General features: G+C 42.1%; 1 protein-coding gene across 4 annotated transcripts in view; it reads left to right on the top strand.

The window, feature by feature from the left end:
* The first annotated feature begins 3548 nt into the window (after positions 1-3548).
* Positions 3549-6000, top strand: part of znf462 (zinc finger protein 462) — a 70207-nt gene continuing 67755 nt past the window's right edge. For 3 of the 4 annotated variants that reach the window (XM_020484792.2, XM_020484790.2, XM_020484793.2), the window contains exon 1: positions 3549-3862. The gene's annotated coding sequence lies outside the window, so the exon portion shown is untranslated. The other variant, XM_020484791.2, reaches the window with a different exon arrangement.

Below are 6000 nucleotides of genomic sequence, written 5' to 3'. Positions count from 1 at the left end.
GTGTGTGTGTGTCTGTGTGTGTGTGTGTCTGTGTGTGTGTGTGTCTGTGTGTGTGTGTGTGTGTGTCTGTGTGTGTGTGTGTGTGTGTGTCTGTGTGTGTGTGTGTGTGTGTGTGTGTGTGTGTGTCTGTGTGTGTGTGTGTCTGTGTGTGTGTCTGTGTGTGTGTGTGTCTGTGTCTGTGTGTGTGTGTGTGTGTGTGTGTGTGTGTGTGTGTGTGTGTGTGTGTGTGTGTGTGTGTGTGTGTGTGTGTGTGTGTCTGTGTGTGTGTGTGTGTCTGTGTGTGTGTGTGTGTGTGTGTGTGTGTGTGTGTGTGTGTGTGTGTGATAATACATTATGTACTAGTCATATCTGTTATCCCATCATCATTCATCTGTAGTTATATAGACATATACAGTCAGGTCAATAATGATTAGCACCCTTGATAAAGCTTAGCAAAAAAAAGCTCTGTAAAACCAATAACACAAATACTGAGCTATATTGTATGCGCCACAAAAAAGGAAATGTTTATTATTTTATGCGAATACAATTGCTCAGAGAAAGATATTTTGTTTAAAAATTAATATAAAACATCTCGAAAAAGATATATTGTTAACAATTATTGTCACGTCTGTTTTCAATACTCTAGCATCGTCCCGCACTCTAGCACCCTCCCGAGGATAACGACACGGAGCCTTTCTTTACAATGTTTTATGAGCTTGGAGAACACATTGGGAGAGCAAGGTTCCCCAACTGGTGGTTTATCTCCCCCCCCAAGTATTCTGAGCAACAATATATATATACTGTATATAATTTTTTTAATTTTCATTGTTGGCTATAATAAAAGCACCAGGAAATCAGCTTTTAATTTTGGAAATCTGTTCCCAAGTATTCTCACACATAATAGAGAGACACATGATCGTATTCAAATTTAAGCACGATTTGAAATGATTATGTTTTAGTCAAATGTTATATCTGTTTGGGCTTCTTGCTGTCAATTTACAGCCTGCAAAATATTTATAATTATGTTCCGGCCTCCTGACCATCCGCTCAATAATTTTTTTGTCCCCAGCTGAATCCAGTTGATGATCCCTGTCTCAGACCATTCCTCCATACTAAATCTATCCAGATCCTTGATTTCCTTCATCTGCTCTTATGGACTGCCTTCTTCAATTCAAACCATAGGTTTTCAATGGGGTCAAGTCCGGAGACTGAGGCGGCCATTGCAAAATGTTGATTTTGTGGTCAATAACCATTTCATTGTGGATTTTTATTAGTGCTTGGGGTTATTGTCTTGCTGGAAAAGCCTCTTATGGCCAGAACAGGGCACCCGGCTCCAAATCAAATGCAGTCAACGCTAACCCAGTTCACCCAGGGCATGCCTGGGGCATTATTGGAGTCCTCTCATTTCTGACCAAGATGGAGTCAAGATGGATCCTCCCATTTCATGACACACCTGCTCCCTCTGGGAGATTCACAATTTGGCAAAAGTCTGTCCTCTCCTCGGCTCCTCCGTCCTCCTCTCCTCCTTGACATGGAAACAAAAAAGTGGTCAAGCGTCAAGGAGAGTATCAATTTGTTAGTTGGCGAATTATGAAGTGTCCTCCACTCCTCGATAGCCTCCTCTCGCCGAGGAGTCTCAAGAATATCCTTTTGCTGGCGTGGAAGTGTTTTAAAATCAACCACATCCCACCTTTTGCCCTCAAAACAATCTCAATTCGTCAGGGCACGGACTCTACAAGGTGTCGAAAGCGTTCCACAGGGATGCTGGCCCTTGTTGTGTCCAATTTTTTATTATTTATTTTTATTGAACCTTTATTTAACTAGGCAAGTCAGTTAAGAAGAAATTCTTACTCCAATGCTTCCCACAGTTGTCAAGTTGGATGGATGTCCTTTGGGTGGTGCACCATACTTGATACAAATGAGAAACTGTTGAGTGTGAGAAACCCAGCAGCGTTGCAGTTCTTGATCCAAACCGGTGCGCCTGGTACCTACTACCATACCCTGTTCAAAGGCACAAATATTTGTCTTGCCCATTCATCCTCTGAATGGCGCACATACATAATCCATGTATCCATTGTCTAAAGGCTTCAAAATCGTTCTTTAACATGTCTCCTCCCCTTCATCTACACTATTTGAATTGGATTTAACACTTTCATTGGGGACATGTCCCACCACATTCTGAAATTGCATTTTTGTTCCCCTTAGTTTTATCATTGGAATGTGATACAAAACAATGTAAAGGTGTGCTTTAGGACCATGCGGACGTCTCCGGGCGGTTGGGTAGGCTGTTTGGAGTGTTTACCTGACAGGCTATAAACAATATAAAATATATATATAAAAAGTTATGTCCCCCCCACTTCTATAACCAAAGTTGTTTATAATTCATGAATGACATGAAAATATTTCAAACAAAACATAATTAATTAAAGTAGTATTTGTGTCAGAAAGTCTCACAATTATCCATCATAAAATTATTATCATAACCAACATAACTCTAAATACAATACTTATTACAATGTACTTAGAAGAATAATTACACAGTAATGAAAACACAACAGTAGAAAATGAGTCTAGACAATTGTTGTGGGTGTTAATTACATTGCTAAACAGCTTGCTACACTATAGGCTACCTGGACATTTATTATAGTCTCTGAGGGCTCTGGCAGAACCTAGAACATGATGTTGTAGCTCATTGGGAAATGTTTAACTCCTTCTATTTTGAGAGGTAGTTCATTCTTCTCTCTCTCTCACACTCCACCAATACAGGATTAAAACAGGATGTCCTATTTATTTTTTTTTTTTAACCTTTATTTAACTAGGAAGTCAGTTGAGAACAAATTCTTATTTTCAATGACTGCCTATGAACAGTGGGTCCCTGATCTGCCTGTTCAGGGGCAGAACGACAGATTAGTACCTTGTCAGCTCGGGGATATGAATTTACTAGTCCAACGCTCTAACCACTAGGCTACCCTGCCGCCCCTATTTGTTTCCCCTTGGTTAGCATCTTGATGGAAGAGCAACATTGACTACAGCAGCCAAGTGGATCATCATGGACTTTATTAGTCATATTTAAGCTACTGTGATTTTTAAAAATGTGTCCTGAATCTATTTACACATACACTTTATTACACAGACAAGGGTGGTGGGGAAGCCAATATGCTATTCTATTCTATTCTATTCTATACTACATTGTTCTATTATAGTCTCTTCAATTCTCTTATTTTCTGTCTGCTTGTCTGTCTGTCTAATCTAGTATGTCTGTCTGTCTAATCTAGTATGTCTGTCTGTCTAATCTAGTCTGTCTGCCTGCCTGCCTGTCTGTCAGGTTGGATGTGGGATACAGTATCCAGCATCATTACCCAGTTTCAGTCTGTGAACTGTTGATAACCCTCATGACGTGTGCATATGGATATAACTTCTATATTCATGCACTAGATTCCCTCTCTGGATGTTAACGACGCCCATTCATGGCTGCCTGAGACTGGGGTTTAATTTGACTCGGTGAAGGATGAGTTGCTCAGAGGATACACGCGTTGTGACGAGTTGCTCAGAGGATACACACGTTGTGATGAGTTGCTCAGAGGATACACACGTTGACCATCATCCTGCTGCTGCTCCTTTCCTGTCGTCTCATCGCAAACTCTTGTGCACCCTCTGGTGCTTGCTAGTCTCCAAAACTTCTTTGTGTTGCCTGCTTTGCAGATTGTCTTCCTTGTCTCTGTGGTTGCTCATTATTCAGAGACAGGCGGATCTCAGGTCATCTGCAGCTGCAGCAAAGGAGAAGCAGGAAACATGGCGTTCATCCATTAGACCGGGCGAACGCATGAAATACAGGACAACTTTTATGTAGAAGATCGCTTCTCCACCAGAAGAAGACGTAACTGTGAGTGTATAATAAAATGTGCCAGTTTGTTCAAGATCACAGCTCGTTTGGGTTCACGGTTCACGAGTACGTCGTTGTTTGATAGATGGAATAATTTGGAGACAGAGAGAGCGCCTCGTGAATGACCTGGAAAGAGCTTATCTCCTTTCTTAGTTAGTGTAGCACCAGACGTGGTGACTTGCTTGAGCCAGCCTGGGCGAGCGTGAATTAACGAGTGGACAAACGAATGCTCGAACTGGCTGGCGCTGGAAACCATGGTAGTCAAAGTCAACTAGCTTCTTCTACCAATATTCTACCAACCTTCCATTCGTGTAGCTATCTAGCTATCTATCGTTCGTGTTCTTGTCAAACTGGATAAGGAGGAAATAAGAAAGCCGAGCCTCTGAGCTGCGCTAGGTCTGAAGAGTCAGGAGATTTAGCTGTCGGTCCCCCGGCTGTGTTGTGCGATTGCTCCAAGGAGAAGCCATTGCACGGACTGCTCTACCTCCTCTCCCACTCCCAGCCAGAGCAGAAAGAGAGAGCCCAGCCTCCATTAGCGACAGTCTGGCTGGCATAGCCGCTGGTACACGTCCAGACACTCCATGTCCACTATGTTATGTTGCCGATGGTTTATTCCTCCAATTACAATCTAATCTGATATGGATTTAATATGGTTCTCCATATGATTGGAACTATCTAGCTACGAGTTTCTTGGATGAAATATCCGTATGATCAGTTTGACTTCTTTTTTAAACGTATTCTGAGTCCGATGTGGCGCTGTAAGCAGAACTGTTTTGGATGTTATGCTGTCAGCCAAGGCTCTGAAGTCAGGTATGTCATTGGGGCTTCACCATAAAATGGAGGAAGGCAGATGAGTCTCTGAGGAGAGCCTGGAGTCAGACAGGAGCCTTCACGGAAGAACAAAGGTTGACTTTCTTCTCCTGTACAGCAGCCAATTCTGGGTTGTTACAGGGTTAATGTAGCTATAGTTTGGAGGTCTTTATGGATACCTCCAAGTATTGTTAGTTTTATTTATAGTGATTTATGAGAACAAGTCAAGGTGAAGATTATATTCTATTTTGGATTAATTTGATTCATTTCCTTTCCACCTGTTCTATTATTGTCATTGAGTTTAGGGGTGAATGTAGAGTATGTTAGGAGTGTTATTATGGGTCCCAGTGGTAGGTCTAGTCTGTGATGGTTTGGAGCTGTCAATGTGCTGGTGAGAGAAGGACAGTCGCAGACACACATGGATGAGATGGGAATTTTAATGCTTAATAATGTACTGGTTGTAGCTGCGGGTTGTTCATGCTCTACAAAGTGGTGGTCCCCAAACAGTACACACACACACACACACACACACACACACACACACACACACACACACACACACACACACACACACACACACACACACACACACACACACACACACACACACACACACACACAGAGGAGTGCAGTCTTACAAAGTTCTTGAGAGTAAAGTAGATAACTTTCAAAAGCAGTTTGCTACACTTCAACCGTCTCACCATGCAGGCTATGCCATATGGCTATTCGTCAATTTAGGCTACAGTAAATTAGATAGACAGAGCTATCCAAAAAGTGAAATGAACAATTTACATGTTTTATTTCACATTGTTTTGAGATTTAGAGTTTGAATAGTCGTTTGTTATTTATGTACTTATGTTCTCAGCATGTACAATACATCTAGTTCTCCTCAACCTCAGTTTAACTGGTGTGAAGGAATGGCATTCCTTGTCATTCACTCAGTCAAGAGAAGGCAATGTGTGCCTGACTCTCCTGCAGACTCACTCACTCTGGCCACGGGGAAATCTTGCTGACAAGGAGACTGAACTATACACTCTGCGACAACTGTGGGCTAGGAGGCAATCAAAATGGTGGCGCTAGTCTCAGTCTCACATGTCAAGGGAAACAGGTTCTCAAGGAGGAGCTAGCTGGGATGTTTGGACTGAAAATATGTAGGCTAGATGGCTTCAGAGCAGGGCAGGTTTTGGTATTTGCTGGGAAGTTATGTTCTTGCGAGACTTCATGCTGTAGTCTTGATCTTTTACAGATCAGTCATGCCTGTACAACGCAAATAGCTTCCACCTTGAAGAAGGATACTTACGACCCAAGTTAGCTGCATTATAGCCTAC

Source organism: Oncorhynchus kisutch, linkage group LG6 (assembly GCF_002021735.2).
Source record: "Oncorhynchus kisutch isolate 150728-3 linkage group LG6, Okis_V2, whole genome shotgun sequence".
Lineage (NCBI taxonomy): Eukaryota > Metazoa > Chordata > Actinopteri > Salmoniformes > Salmonidae > Oncorhynchus > Oncorhynchus kisutch.
Note: the sequence above shows the minus strand (reverse complement) of the source record. Positions and strands in the feature narration are given on the sequence as shown.